We start from the raw sequence: 14,446 nt of genomic DNA, 5'->3' as shown, positions 1-14,446 counted from the left end.
ACCGGCTACTTGTCAGCTCCCCTAACTCCCGCTGTCCCCACCATCCAGCCCCTTCCTCCTCCCTCGGGTGAGCCCGGCTTTAAACACCCACTGCAGTAACAGTGTCACCCACAGACAAAGCTGCCACTGAACTGAATTAATCCTCCTCGTTCCCCGAGCCCTCCCTCCCTCCGCCCGTTCCCTCAAAGCCCTGCCCCTGCCCGCCCCTTCCCCTGAGGTCCTGCCCTCACGCTGCTCCTACCCCCGAGGTCCCTGCCTCACATGGCCTGTTCCCCCTAATCCCTGCCCCTTTCCCTAAAGTCCTGCCCTGCCCCTTCCTCCAAGGCACCGCCCTCGCATTGCCCCTTTTCCCCAATATCCCACCCTCACTCTGCCCCCTTCCCCCGAATCCCCACTCCGGCATTGCCCCTCCCCAATACACCCCTCCCCTGCACCCTTTCCCCAAGGACCCACCCCCACCCTCACATTGCCCCTTCCCCCAAGTTCCTGCCCCTGCACCACCCAGTGACCCAGGAGCAGGCCAGACCCGGGAGGGGGGAGGCAGAAACATGCTTTGCTCTGCCACAGACTTCCCAAGTGTCCTTGGGCACATCACTCAGCCTCTCTGGGCCTCAGTTCTCCAGTGCAGGAAATGGGGCTGGTGGTGCTTCCCGCCCTCGCACGAGCCTGGGAGGAGAACTACCCTGCAAATTAGGAAGATGCTCGGATCCTGGAGTAATGGGGGAGGGGCGCAGGGGGAGCATATTAGCACCATCATTTGGTAAATGGAGTCGGTTTGGAAACAAAATATTTCCCTCAAGTCATTCCAAACCCTGTATTCAGCCATAACCTTGGGAAATACGTAACAGAGCAGTGTGGTTTTTCCCCGTGTAGCCAGCACCGACCTGGCATCACCCCCAGCTCTGCCCCCTTCCTGCCACTGCGACCCCATCTCACCTCCTGACCCTGGCTGGGTGCCCCCAGCCCCTCGTAGCAGGGGGCTGTGTAGGGGGGTCTCCTTGCAACCATCAGTGGGTGTCTGGTGGGTGCTGTCACCTCCACCAGAGACCCCCAAGAAACTCACTAGCTTCCTCCACATGTGGGGAGGGGCTCCTACTTTCTGACTTGGGGGGAGATTCCGTGATGTCAGAGCCCGTGGGGGGAAGGGTTCGAATCACGAGTCTGGAGTGGCAGGGCAACCCCCTCCCCCAATCAGATTCTGCTAGGGGGCTGGGATCTCTAGGGAGGGAGACACAGGAAAAAAACAGTTACCACTATGGAACCCAGGAGTCCTGGCTCCCAGTCCCCCTGCTCTCACCTCTAGACCCCCCTCTGCTCCCAGAGCCAAGGATAGAACCCAGCCCCCACCCTGCTCTGACCATTAGACCCACTCTCCTTTTAGGCTTGCTGCCTCATCTATCCACCCAGCCCACCTGTCCATCCCTTTGCTGCAGGTTTCTGGGGTGTCACCCCTGCTCTGCACTCCCCCAGTGCAGCCCAAGACCTTTCCTCCCCCCAACCACATTTCCTCTCCCTCCTCATGCTGGATCATCTGCTTGCCCCCCACCGCCTCTTGGGATGTGCTGTGCGGCGTGACTGGGGATTGTGCAATGGCCCAGCACTAGGCAATGCAGAATGTAAACCACAGGCCCTGCCCTGCCCCACCCCACCCCACCCCACCGGAGCTGCTTTCCAGGTGCATCGGAGCCCAGCGCCCTGCACCTGTGCCCTCCTGCTCCACAAGGGGCGAGCTGCAGTCCCCACGTTCCGCAAAGGGGAGAAGGGTCAAGCCAACCAGCCCATTTAGGATGGGGGAATCAACACCCTTTTTTCTGCACAGCCACTGACCATCAGCAGGATTCCTCCTCCTCCTCCCTCCTGTGCCTCAGTGCGACTAAATCTCCACACCTAGACAGCCGGTCCATCCGCTGCACCTCAATCCCCCATGCCTAAGCCTCCCTGCCAAAGTCCTGCACCTGGCCCCATAGAATTAAGTCTCATATGTCACTGGGAACTCGACTTCTTGTGCCCAGAGAGTCTCAGCCCCCCTCAGCAGATGACCTGAGTCTGAGAAACACAGTGTCCGTCTTCTCCAAAGAAGTACTTGGAGAGTTTTTTTTTATGTGACCATGTGGCCTAATGGATAAGGCATCTGACTTTGGATCAGGTGATTGTGGGGTCAAGTCCCTTTGTGGTTGTGCTTGTGCAGTTTTACCATTGTTCTGAAAGTCCTGCTTTCTTCAAGGCTGGAACTTCTTCTTGGCCACTCAGGCCAATGCTCTGGCTTCAGCAAGAGCCCAGGAAGGAGTTGGGGGTTGGGCACCCCAAAGGCTGGGACATGAGCCCCAGGTGCTTCCAGTCTAGCCTTTGCCATTCCTGACTTGCCAAAGAAAATGGGCGGCTGCCTGGGCTAGCATGTAGAGCAGTTTCCCTCTTCCAAATGTGCACCTGTCCCTGTGCTTGAGGGGGTTTGCTAAATAGCACCTTGGGAGCCTGGGTGTTTCTCTGCTTCTCGCCAGCTGGGGAAAAGCCTCTTGGGGTTAAATATCCAGCCCCACTACAAAAGTGAGCACGGAGAGTGGGAACGGTTAGAGGCCCCACCGGGGGGGGGGGAGGGTGGCTGACCCTGCTTTCCTACCGTCTTCTGATGTTGGCCGCCTTCAGTGGGTGTTTGGCATGGCAGGGAGCAGGCTGGCTAGGGGTCTTTGTCGCTGTCTGCTGGCCACGCATAGGCATGGTCCTCCCCTCCTCTGAACAGCCAGAGTTAGTCTGTGCTTGAAAAGAGAGACACAGGAGACTCAAGACAAGAGGGTGAGAAAGATTGAGAAAGGACCTATGAAGACAGCACACACTACAGGGACACTGCCTGGTTAAGGGATGTGGAGGCACCAAATTGCCCCATTTTTCCTGGGACCCTACGCAGCTCCGTACTGCTCCAGTGGCCAGCCCGATCCCCCGGCTGGCTGAGCCGGCCAGGAAAGCTGCCCCTGCTCCGCCTCTTCCCCAAAGCCCCCACCCCGCCTCTTCCCACCCCTGCTCCACCCCATCCCCCCCAGTCTGCCCCTTCCCCCGAGCTACATCCCGGTGGACTGCAGGAGGGATCAGGTGCACCCTGCACTCACCGGGCGGTGGGAAGTGGAACGACCTGGCCCCAGCCTGCTCTGCTCCACCAGCTCCCAGCTGCACCGCTGGTGAGTGTTGGGGGGCGTTTCCCCCCACACACACCCCAAGTTCCAAGGCTGGGAGCAGAGTGCAGAGGGCTGGAGCCGGATCACTCCACTTCCCGCCGCAATTACCGGGCGGCAGGAAGTGGAGTGACCTAGCCCCAGCCTGCTCCACTCTGCCAGCTCGGGCTGGGGGATGGGGATGCTGTGTAGGGCACCAAAATGTCTAGGGACAACCCTGAATAGATCATTTTTCCACAGGGACCGATGGCTGTTAGAATAGAGATATTCAGGCTGCCTGTACAGGCCTAGACTTTAAGAACTTAAAGGGGAGAGTAGTGAGGAACCACTACTCACTCTCCTGTGCAGGCAGCTCTCGGGAGCACTTCTTCCTCAGAGCCCTGGAGGTGTGGGACCCACGGCTCTTCCCCTCCTTCCAGCCACGAGGTCACATTCAGTTTGGAAACTGGAAACTCTACTCCAGGCAAAGAAAAGAAGGGAGGTCAGTGGAGTTTGTGGGATACTTGTCACAGGGAATAGTCCATGGCTTTAAGCCCAGCTCATTTTTAAGCAGTAACATCCCAAGGCCATCTATTCATTACCGTAGTGCCTAAGGACCAATTAACAGTGGGTCCCCATTGTGTTAAGCAAAGTACAAACCCAGAATAGTAGCTGGCCCATGCCCTGAAGAATTTACAATCTAAATAGACAAGACAGACACAGAATGGGGGAAGGGGTAGAACCCACTGTTAGAATAGAGATATTCAGGCCTGCCTGTACAGGCCTAGACTTTAAGAACTTAGGTGTATTTTTATCACTTAGCTAGTGACAGGGGAATAAAACAAAGAACCAAAATCCCAGTCTGCCTGTGTCTGGGCCTTCTCTCCCTAGGAGAGTCTGAGCCCTTGTTCGTAGGCTAAGGCCTTTGGCTAAGCAGCAGGAGCAGCCACAAGCTGGGAAGCGAACGGTCACATCCTCACCTCCCAAACCCGTCACACTGAAGTAAGGTGGGGTTGGGCTGTTAGGAAGACGATCCTGTCCCAATAGTGCCCATCACCACCAGATAAAGAAACAGATCTTAAGAGAGCATCCGGTCTGGCAAGAAATCCCTTCTCAATGGTTGTGGTTGTGAAACCCTCATTTCTGTAGGTTTTATCTTTATGGCCCCCACTTTTCTATTGTCAATCTGTCTGGTTCTCTAATTGTTTCTGTCTGCTGCCGAATTAATTTTGCTGGGTGTAAGTTAATTAGGGGAGTGGGATATAATTGGTTAGAGAATTCTGTTACAATATGTTAGAATTGGTTAGTTACATTTCAGTACAATGACTGGTTAAGGTCTAGCTGAGAATATTACTGTATAAACTGGGGTCAGACAGGAAGTGGGTGGGGAAATTGGAATCATGCTAATGGGGGGGGATGGGAATAGGGAACGGGGAACAGGGACACAGGCAAGGCTCTGCAGTGTCAGAGCTGGGAAGGGAGATGTGGGATAAACACTGCAGTGTCAGAGCTCATAGACTTTAAGGTCAGAAGGGACCATTATGATTGTCTAGTCCGACCTCCTACACAACGCAGGCCACAGACTGTCACCCACCCACTCCTGTAACAACCCCCTGACCTATGTCTGAGCTATTGAAGTCCTCAACTCGTCGTTTAAAGACTTCAAGGTGCAGAGAATCCTCCAGCAAGTGACCCGTGCCCCATGCTGCAGAGGAAGGCGAAAACCCCCCAGGGTCTCTGCCAATCTGCCCTGGAGGAAAATTCCTTCCTGACCCCAAATGTGGCGATCAGCTAAACCCTGAGCATGTGGGCAAGACTCACCAACGAGACACCCAGGAAAGAATTGTCTGTAGGGTAAACGCTCTGCGGTGTCAGAGCTGGGAAGGGAACAATGTGGAACAGACTCTATCGGTGTATAGAGATAAGCCTGACTGGTGTGAAGGGCTTCAGAATCTGCTTGCTTGGAAACTAACCCCAGCAAACGTCACTTTGTCTGCGCTTCCGACTTCTGGTCTTTTGCTGCCTGCGTGACAAGAACCAGGGAAGTGGGCGGGGGAAGGGAAAGCCCTCTAACAATAGCACCTTGCTCCTCTCCCTCCAGGCTCAGGGGTCAAGGATGGGCAGGACTCCAGGCTGTGCTTTGAGGGATCCTGGCACAGAGGCTGGTGGGGCAGAAAGGATTGTAGATTCTGACCTGCACTCTGGAGAGGAGGTAATAAGTGAAGGGGGCATTTTTGACTCCTCACCTCCTCAGGGTCCCCAGGGCTAAAATGCTACATTCCACAGGGCCAAATGAGGGGGTGACACCACTTGGTTAATGAAAACCAGTGCTTTAGGTGAGGTTTGAACTCACAACCTCCGCATAGCTCTTCTCAGCACTGCCCTATAAGTACTGTGCGCCACTGGAGCATCTGTTAATTGCTATTCTCCCAGACCCCTAGGTTGATAAAGGCAAAGAGTGACCCCCAAAACATTCTCAGTGGAGTTGAGAGCGGGTAGCGACAAGTGTTGGTACTTGGTGGGGTGGATTCTTCTTAAGGATTCCAGGCACCATTTGACCCTTTTGTTCTTCTCTGTGTAATAACAGAGCTGATTAAGACTCAATGTAGGTCTTGCTGCAGACCAACAGATCTGAAATCACTGATAACAGGTCTAAGCATTAGTCCTGCTTTGGGACAGTGTCTCTCATACAAGAAACTGCACAGTCTGCACTAGCAGTGAGGCTCCCTCACTAACAGCTGAAATCAGGGAGAGCTGTGAGAAGTGCAGGGCCCCAGGGGTGCTTGAACAGGGGGGAACAACATCCCAGGCCTTTTAAAAATAGGAGGGCTCTGCCTTACCACTTTGTAATGACTGTAAGGGTGAGGAGGGGGCGGAGAGCAGTGAGCGGGGTCTTGGGGGAGGAAGCAGCGTAGGAGTGGGGCCTTGGGGAGAAAGGGTGGTGCAGGGGCGTGGCCTGGAGTGGAAGGGATGGGGCTACTGTTTGGGCTCTGGTGGCCGCTACTTTTAGGGAGCCTGCCCGGCTCCTGGTGGGACCACAAGACGTCCCAGAGGAGAGAGGGTGGCTAGCAGAGCGGTGACAGGGTAGAATGGCAAGTGACCGGCAATGTGGCCAGACAGCGGAGGGAGAAAGGGGCTTTCCCCCCGGGAGGTGAGAGGCGAATTCTGGGTTTTCATTGACCCACGACTGCAGCTGTGAGTGAGGTGCAGTGAAGGGAGGAGCACATCCAAAGAGCTTTTGGTGTCTGAATTTGAGAGCCCGAGGCAAAAGGCCACTGCCCAGCACGCTGTGGGGTGGGGGTGTGTTTTGCTCATAGTGTTGTGTTATGAATCCTGATTGTGGTGTTTTCCCAAGTTAATGCAAGGTGATTTTCCTCCTTTTTATTAAAGTTTCTTTTCTACACGCAGTGCGTGTAAGTAGGGAAAGTATCACATCTTAGAGGCACCCAGTGGCCAGGGTTAGTTTCCCCAGGTTACTGGGTGGGGGCTTAAGCAGATTTTGTGTTGTATTGTTGAAGAGGAGCCCCAAGCACCCAGACAGGGAATTGTAACTTCAGCCTTCAGAGTAAGAGCCAGAGGTGCTGCCAGCTGAGCTAGCCAGGCCGCCTAAATGTATTTGTCCCTGCCAGCAGGTAGGGGATCTTGGGGGATGTGGGATTGTTGTGCATGAGAGTGTGGGAAACTGATATGCAAGTTTCTAGGATGAGGCTAGTTTTTATCTGCTGGTAGGCAGTAATAGGATAATAAATTAAAAAGCTGTCTAGGATGATGTTACCCAATGAAGTTACAGCTGCTGCCTGTGTGTATTTTATTAACCAATTAGCAATTGCTTGATTGCTTGCTTTAAGTGTATAAAGATGTATGCTGGAGGGAAATAAAATGACTCTGCTTCAAATCAAATTGATTGTTGAGCTTTGTCCACGCACGCCTGCGCTGCAACAAATGGTGACCCCGACGTGATTCATATCGAATGAAAGTGTCGGTGGCCTGACCCAGGCGGAGAAGCCCAGAGGCGAACGGCCAGGAGCCTGAGCCCAGAGGCGGGGAGTGCTTATCCGACGTGACTCGTATCGAGTGATGATAGTGTCGGGAGCCTGAGCCCAGAGGCGAACGGCCAGGAGCCTGAGCCCAGAGGCGGGCGGCTGGGAGCCGCGGCGGGGAGTGCTTGGGAAGCCCCCGGACCCCGACGTGATTCGTATCGAATGATGATAGTGTCGGGAGCCTGAGCCCAGAGGCGAACGGCCAGGAGCCTGAGCCCAGAGGCGGGCGGCTGGGAGCCGCGGCGGGGAGTGCTTGGGAAGCCCCCGGACCCCGACGTGATTCGTATCGAATGATGATAGTGTCGGGAGCCTGAGCCCAGAGGCGAGTGGCTGGGAGCCTGAGCCCAGAGGCGGGGAGGAGCTGCGGCGGGGAGTGCCAGAGAAGCCCGCGAGCGTCCGAAAAGAGAGACGCACCTGAGCCCTGAGGAGAGCGGCTATAAGCCGCGGAGGAGAGGGGCGGCTATAAGTCGCGGAGATAAGCGGCGGCTACAAGCCGCGGAGGAGAAGGGCGGCTATAAGCCGCGGTGGATAAGGGCAGAGCAGCTAACGTGAGTACCGCTGTATCAGCTGAAGAAAAGATAACACAGAAGCCTTTGTTGTACATTATGAACTGACAGGGGAAAAGAATCTCCCCTGCTGCACTATCTTACTTATTAAGAAGAGAGGGGGAGTTGTGGAGGCTCCTCCTGACCGGCCTTCGGGCACAGGACGAGGAGGTGCTCCGCTGGAAGCGAGCCCTGGACGGGAAGACGTTGGAGTGCACGGCGCAGGTAGAGGCTCGTGCCGTGGCCCCGGAGGTCGTTTGGACCTACAAGCAAGCAAGTTGTTCTGGCAGGAGCCTGGAGAAGGCGTCCTACACTGGCTGGTTTGAGCCTGGGACAGTGCCGGGAAAACCGTTGTGCTTCTCCGGTATGAGCAGCAATAGCTGGGTGTCCTGACATAGGATTCACAGATTAAAAGAAGCCAAGCAGGGAAGGAAAAGGAACAGCATGAGTTAACTAAGCAAGCTAAAGATAAGACTTGGCGAACAGCCCAGACTAAAGAGAGCGTGACTGGGCCCAAAAAAGTTAATGAGAGCTGCAAAACTCGGCCTGGCATTACCGGAATGTGTCAGATTTCTTTTCTTATGGGTAAAGAAACGCTACAAAAAAGACTGACTGCTTGGACCCATGATTTTTACTGCAGAAAGACCCCTCCACATCAGAAGAATTTTTCTACTGATGATTGGCCTATGTAATTTTTTAGTCCTATTGTGTTTTTGGACAGCATGAAAAAGGGACAAGGTGTCCCTTGGCAGCCCCCATTGTGTTATTTGGAATTTTTTTTTGTTGTTTTTTGAAAGAAGCAAAATTACTACGGGATGATGTCCTGGTAAATTTCCCCCGTAGAAGCTGAACCATGCCGGTGGTGGAAAACAAGGAAAAACACTTATGTTGTTGATGTTGCCAAAGTCCAGAAATTCCTGATTAAAAAGACATTGAGAACTGACCCTGGTGAAGAAACAAAGAATTACACACTGGCAGGACGAAATTTGTGGGACTTATGTTTGGAACTGTGGTATTAATTGAATTTCGGGGTTTATTCTACAGGCTGCGCCCTGTGTTTTGGATAAATCCTTCAGTATGTATAGCCCACCCTAATTGGATTGTAAATGATATGTCCTTATTTTATTGAGGCTGAGAAAGCATTGCCATGGGAGCTAGTATGTTTGAATTTTTGAATGGCCAGCTGATGGCCATTTGGAGTGATTTTGAGCACCAGGATAGCCCACTGCCCTTACAAATATATTAGGAGTACCATTTGATCTGGAGTTGTAAAAATATATTTAGATACTGTTTAAGTAAAAGTGTAAATATTTGCAGTGCCCCTCCCCAGCATGTAAACCAGTTGACTTGGGAGGTGAGGGCTTTTACATATCGAACCCTGCCGGGTTCATGGGGAGGATGAATGTGAAATTATTTACCCCAGCTTTTTAGAGTTTAATTGTTTGTTGTTTTTTAAGTTTGAGAAAACTCAGCCAACGGGTTTGTTGAGTATTCTCAAAGGGGGGAATTGTGGATTGTTTAGGCATAAATTTAGGTAATTTGGGAGAATGGCTTTGAATTTATGTGATCCTAAGAATTTTTATGTAAAGTGTTTTTGTTAGTCTGTTTAGACTTTTTGTTAATTTTGTATTATGTACTGATTATTGGCAGTTGTATGATTGTTTGATATTTGATGTAGCCCCCACGGTGGGAAAGTACAGATAGTTGTTCACAGAAGATACCAGAAAGGTAGGGGCTAGTATGGTTTAGCAAGAGGAAATATGGATCGGGCCCAGGCAGGCACGCAATAGATAGAGAACTTGAAGAGGAAAAAAGGATCGGGCCCAGGCGGCGGGCAACAGACAACAAGCTTGGAATACTGATTGATAATCTTGAGGGTGTAGTTGATAGAACAGGTAATTAACTACTAGCGAGTAATGTTAGGCAGAGTACAAAGTTAACTCTGTGGTTGCTGGAGGGAATAGCAGTTGAATTTTGTAAAGATGCTAAAGAGAAAAGTTTTTGGTGTTTTTGAAATGTTTGTATATAAATTTAGGCAAAGAAATTAGTTTGCAATTGTTTGGTCATAAATAATTTGTTGTATTAGTTGAAGATTGTATATTGTGCTATGTTATTGTAATTGTATTAGGCTAAGGGTATATAAGTGGTGAATTTTTTTTTTAGTGTTAAAAAGTAGAAGTTAATAGTAAGAACCCTTAAGCTGTGAATAGCTTTGAATTTAGAAGTAAATCAGGATGCAATTGTATTATTGTAAATGATTTAATGGATGATGTAATTTTTTTTTGCTTGATAGTAATAAGGGTATTTGTATATTGTATGTAATGATTGCTTGCCCAGTAGGGGTAGTTTTGTTTTTGTTTTTTAGATATTAAAGAAAATTGGTGTTAGCTGTATAGTATTTAATAAGGACCATGCATTTATTATGGAGTTTAAATTTATGTTTTATGTTTTATGTTTGTTTCTGGCCAGATTTATTGTTGTGTTGTTAAGATTTTTATGTGGTTTATGTTGTGTTTTTTCTAGGACCCCCCCTCCCTCAGTGTCAGTTTGATCACCTGACATATGAGGGATGAATTGGTAATAGAAATTTGTCACAATTTGGTGTGCAATAGAGAATGGGGGAATCCTGCAGAATTTACACCATTTTTTGTTGTTGTATTTTGATGTTTTATGTTTTGTTTTGTTTGATGTTGTTGGTGTTGTATGTTATGAATTGCATGGTTATAGGTGAGCCCTGTAGCATAAGATATATTATTTTTTTTTGTTTTGTTTTGCATGCCTTTTGCTATAAAGTTTGGAGTAGTTTTTTGGATGTTTTTAATTTTTTTGTGTTTAAGAATAGGGGGGAGATGTCCGGTTGCATCTTCCCTATGCTGCCTTGGTGGAAAATTACAGCAGCGTGGTTACAAGAACAGAGGGATGAGATAAAGTTGTTATGCCAGAGCGAGGCAAATGCCAGGTGGCCTAGCTGAGATTGTTTTCAAGGTCCCAGGTGGATTCCGGCGAAGCGGGTCCGGCCTTGGCTGATTTTGGCGCAGAGTGCCATAAATACAACGGCCTTCTGCCTGCTGCCCCATGTTGCTGCAGTGGAAGCCCTTATTGGAAACCTGCTTTGTGGGTGTTTGCACATTGGCAGAACCCTCCTGGCCCCTTGGGCCACTTGCGTTACCTGGAGGAGGGATGTATAGGTAAAAGTAGGGCACTGCGGAAGATATTGTTACGGTTTAGTTAGGCAGCTGGTGTTTAGATTTGCTTTTAGTTTTGCTGTGTAATAGATTGTAGTAATGTGATGCTATGAGCTGGGAATGTTTTGCTGTGCCTTCCCTTTTTTATTATGAGAAAAGGGGGGAAGTGTGGGATTGTTGTGCATGAGAGTGTGGGAAACTGATATGCAAGTTTCTAGGATGAGGCTAGTTTTTATCTGCTGGTAGGCAGTAATAGGATAATAAATTAAAAAGCTGTCTAGGATGATGTTACCCAATGAAGTTACAGCTGCTGCCTGTGTGTATTTTATTAACCAATTAGCAATTGCTTGATTGCTTGCTTTAAGTGTATAAAGATGTATGCTGGAGGGAAATAAAATGACTCTGCTTCAAATCAAATTGATTGTTGAGCTTTGTCCACGCACGCCTGCGCTGCAACAGGGGGACAATTACCACACGGGTGGGATGCAAAATAAACTTTATTAAGAAAATGCAAAAACAGGGAAAATTCAATAGTGAGGGGTATGGGGTTTGTTAAGGTATACAATTGGGGAGGGGTTTCTTTTGGTGAACAGTATAGGGGGTTTCAATAGTGGGGTACAATACAGTTGGTAAACAATTAACACTGAAGTATAAAAGCAACAGGTAGCTAACAATTTCTATGTAAAAAGGTGTGTCACAGCAGCATATAACCAACTAACAGTTATGGAAAAATATGTTAAATAACAAACAATTTTAGGTAAAAATGTGTCACAGTGGGGTAAATGTAGAATGTGTGGTGTATCAGAGAGAAAAAGGTAATCAATGGGGTTTTATGCTAGATTGGGATGGGGGAAGAGAAGCACGTGGTGGAGCAGAGGGAGATTTAAACTTAGAGAGACACAGAGAACAGAGAGACTGTAAGGAGTCAGAGGGACACAGAGAAGCTGAGGGGGGGGCGTTGCAGTGGAAAGACAGACTTAACCACAATTATACAAAACACAGCAAAATCTTATCTATGATCTAACTTAACCAAGACTACACAAATTAGCAAGTAACAAAACACAATGCAACAATTCTCTAAGCCTAACTTACAGAGTATAATGCTAAATCTAACTTAACCTAATGAGTGCACCTTATACTAGCGGTGGTGCTCCAAGGGTGTGGCTGCAGCAGTGGAGCAACTGCAAGTGAGCTGCCCAGGATAGAATCCAGGGAGGCACAGGTTTATTTCTAGCAGCAAAGGAGCTGCAGAACCAGAAACAGATTACAGATGCAGACCAAGGAGTTAACTTGGGTCTGTCTGTTGGGGAAAGAAAGCCAGCAGCTAGAACGGGGGGGTCTGCAAGAGAGAGTTCTTACCAATCCCCAGGACAACAGCAGAGGCAGAAGCAGGCACAGCAGCAGCATCAGAGGACGCAGAGAGGACTCAATTTGCTCACAATAATCAGGAGATCTCCAGGCAAAATTCGTTGTTCGTGGGAGGGGAGTTTAAAAACGGGGGTACGCTCAAAAACAAACGAGAGCAGGGAGAGGGCCTCCCAAAGACCCCTAGCTAATCAGACCAGGTGGCAAAGCAAGGACCTTCTCCGAGGTCTGATTAGAAAATGTCTGGTTATATAGGCAGACTTAGGCAGTTTCCCGCCAGTAACTTTGATTGGTTCCCCTTCTTAGTAGAGGGGAGGAGAGAAAGCAGGGAAAAGACTTCAGGTGTGCACAGACGTTGTTAGCCAAAAGGGCTCGTTTCCCCCTGGAGCCTACCTAATTACACCAAGGAGGCACGGAGACTGAGAAGACAAGTACCATTTTCTTTATTGATCGATCAGCTGAGCGGGTGCTCCTCTCGGCTAGTGCCAAAGAAAGAGACACACCTTTCATGGCCAAGCGGCCTACCTTTATAGCCGGTAACAAACAACTTAGCCTACGTTTGTCTACGTCATTTGGTTGACCTATAGACCCTGTACATGTATCTATTAGGGGATAATTGGATATGCAGGATACATATATCATTTTGTGGGGGCTACAAGATACATACAGCTGTTGAGGATACATTTGTCATTCTGAAGGGGAAACAAGATACACCCGTCGACCCTTTGTGCTATATACTTTGGAAACATTCATGGGAACACAGCTGAATATACTGGGGAGCCAACATATACTTGGGGAGCCAAATAAAACTGATAAGCAAAATAGCTGACATAGGTAAATACACGGCCTTCAGTCTAATGAGTTCTGTAAGCTTTCCAACACAGTTTGGACAAGCATAGCATAACTTTGGTTCACTCAGGCCTAATACAAAAAGGCTTCATTAGCACTATGATTTTCCAACAACGTGTCTGGGCTAGTTCTAAGTCACAGGCATGACTTACATGCTCAGCTATGTGGCCATATAAGGTCTTGCATTCTTGGGCAGCGCCCCCTACACCGAGCCCAGGTCTGAACAAAGGAGGCAGAGGCCCACCTCCACCTGAGCAGAGCAATGGCTCCGGTTAGTCTGCAAAGGCCATTCCACTGAGCAGGGCCAGGCTATGATTTTTGCTAGCCCCATGGCCGGGAGGGGCGGCCACACAGAGAGGAAAACAAAAAAGGAATGCAGCAGGGAGGCAGCTGTAACAGACAGTATTAACCCCTTTCACTGCAAGAGCAAACACTGGGTACTTCTGTGCTTCTCAGCAGCTGGGAAAAAGCCTCTTGGGGAAATATCTCCTGCCCCACTGCCAAAAGGAGCCCCTTGAGTGGGAACAGTCAGAGGCCCCACCGGGGGGCTGGCCCTGCTTTCCAGCCACCTTGTGATGCTGGCCGCAGAACGAATGCTGGTCTGTGGGTGGCCTTCAGTGGGGGTTTGGCATGGCAGGGAGCAGGCTGGCCGGGTGTCTTTGTGGCTGTCTGCTGGCCACGCATAGACATGGTTCTCCCCTCCTCCTGCCCTGCCCTTGGTTGCTCTGTGGCTCTTAAGCCTTCCCTTGGAGCTGTCAGCACCAGCTGCCTCTGCTCTAGGTGCCCAGAGCAGGAAAGGTGAGTTGGGCTCCAGCCTGGGACTCTTCCTCCCTCCTGCCTAGCCCTGACTATGAAGCCTGGCCCTGGGCCTCCTTCCTTTAAATGCCATGTGGACAAGAGGAAGAGTGTGGCAGCTGCAGGGACTAAAGTTGAGGACATCAGGTGAAGCAGCAAGAAACAACCATATGGTCTACCCACAGGAATCTCTAGCCAGACTGTTAAGTTCTACAGCCCCAACCTTTAGCAGCCAGCCCATTGAACCAGCCGGACCAAAGACCTATCTCCAGTGGGCATCAGTCACCCAGCAGGAGGGAAAAAGCCTCACTTTAGTTCACCTTGAGAGAGGCTAGTCAAGCACATTTTGCTCCAGGGCTTCGTAGCAAAGCAACATACCTCTAGGAGGTCCCACTGAGATGTGAACTCAGACTCCAGGATTCAAAGTCCTGAGTGCTGCCCATTACATCACAGGACCTGCTGCTAGTTCATTTTCTAGACCCCCCCATGACTCTCAGCTGGCTGTTTTGCACTCTGAACTTATT

General features: G+C 50.1%; 1 protein-coding gene across 1 annotated transcript in view; it reads left to right on the top strand.

Moving 5' to 3' along the window:
- Positions 1-14,446, top strand: part of LOC123369035 (zinc finger protein 271-like) — a 136,017-nt gene that overhangs the window by 26,374 nt on the left and 95,197 nt on the right. The gene's annotated exons all lie outside the window — the stretch shown is intronic.

The sequence above is a fragment of the Mauremys mutica genome, chromosome 4 (assembly GCF_020497125.1).
Source record: "Mauremys mutica isolate MM-2020 ecotype Southern chromosome 4, ASM2049712v1, whole genome shotgun sequence".
Taxonomy (NCBI): domain Eukaryota; kingdom Metazoa; phylum Chordata; order Testudines; family Geoemydidae; genus Mauremys; species Mauremys mutica.
Note: the sequence above shows the minus strand (reverse complement) of the source record. Positions and strands in the feature narration are given on the sequence as shown.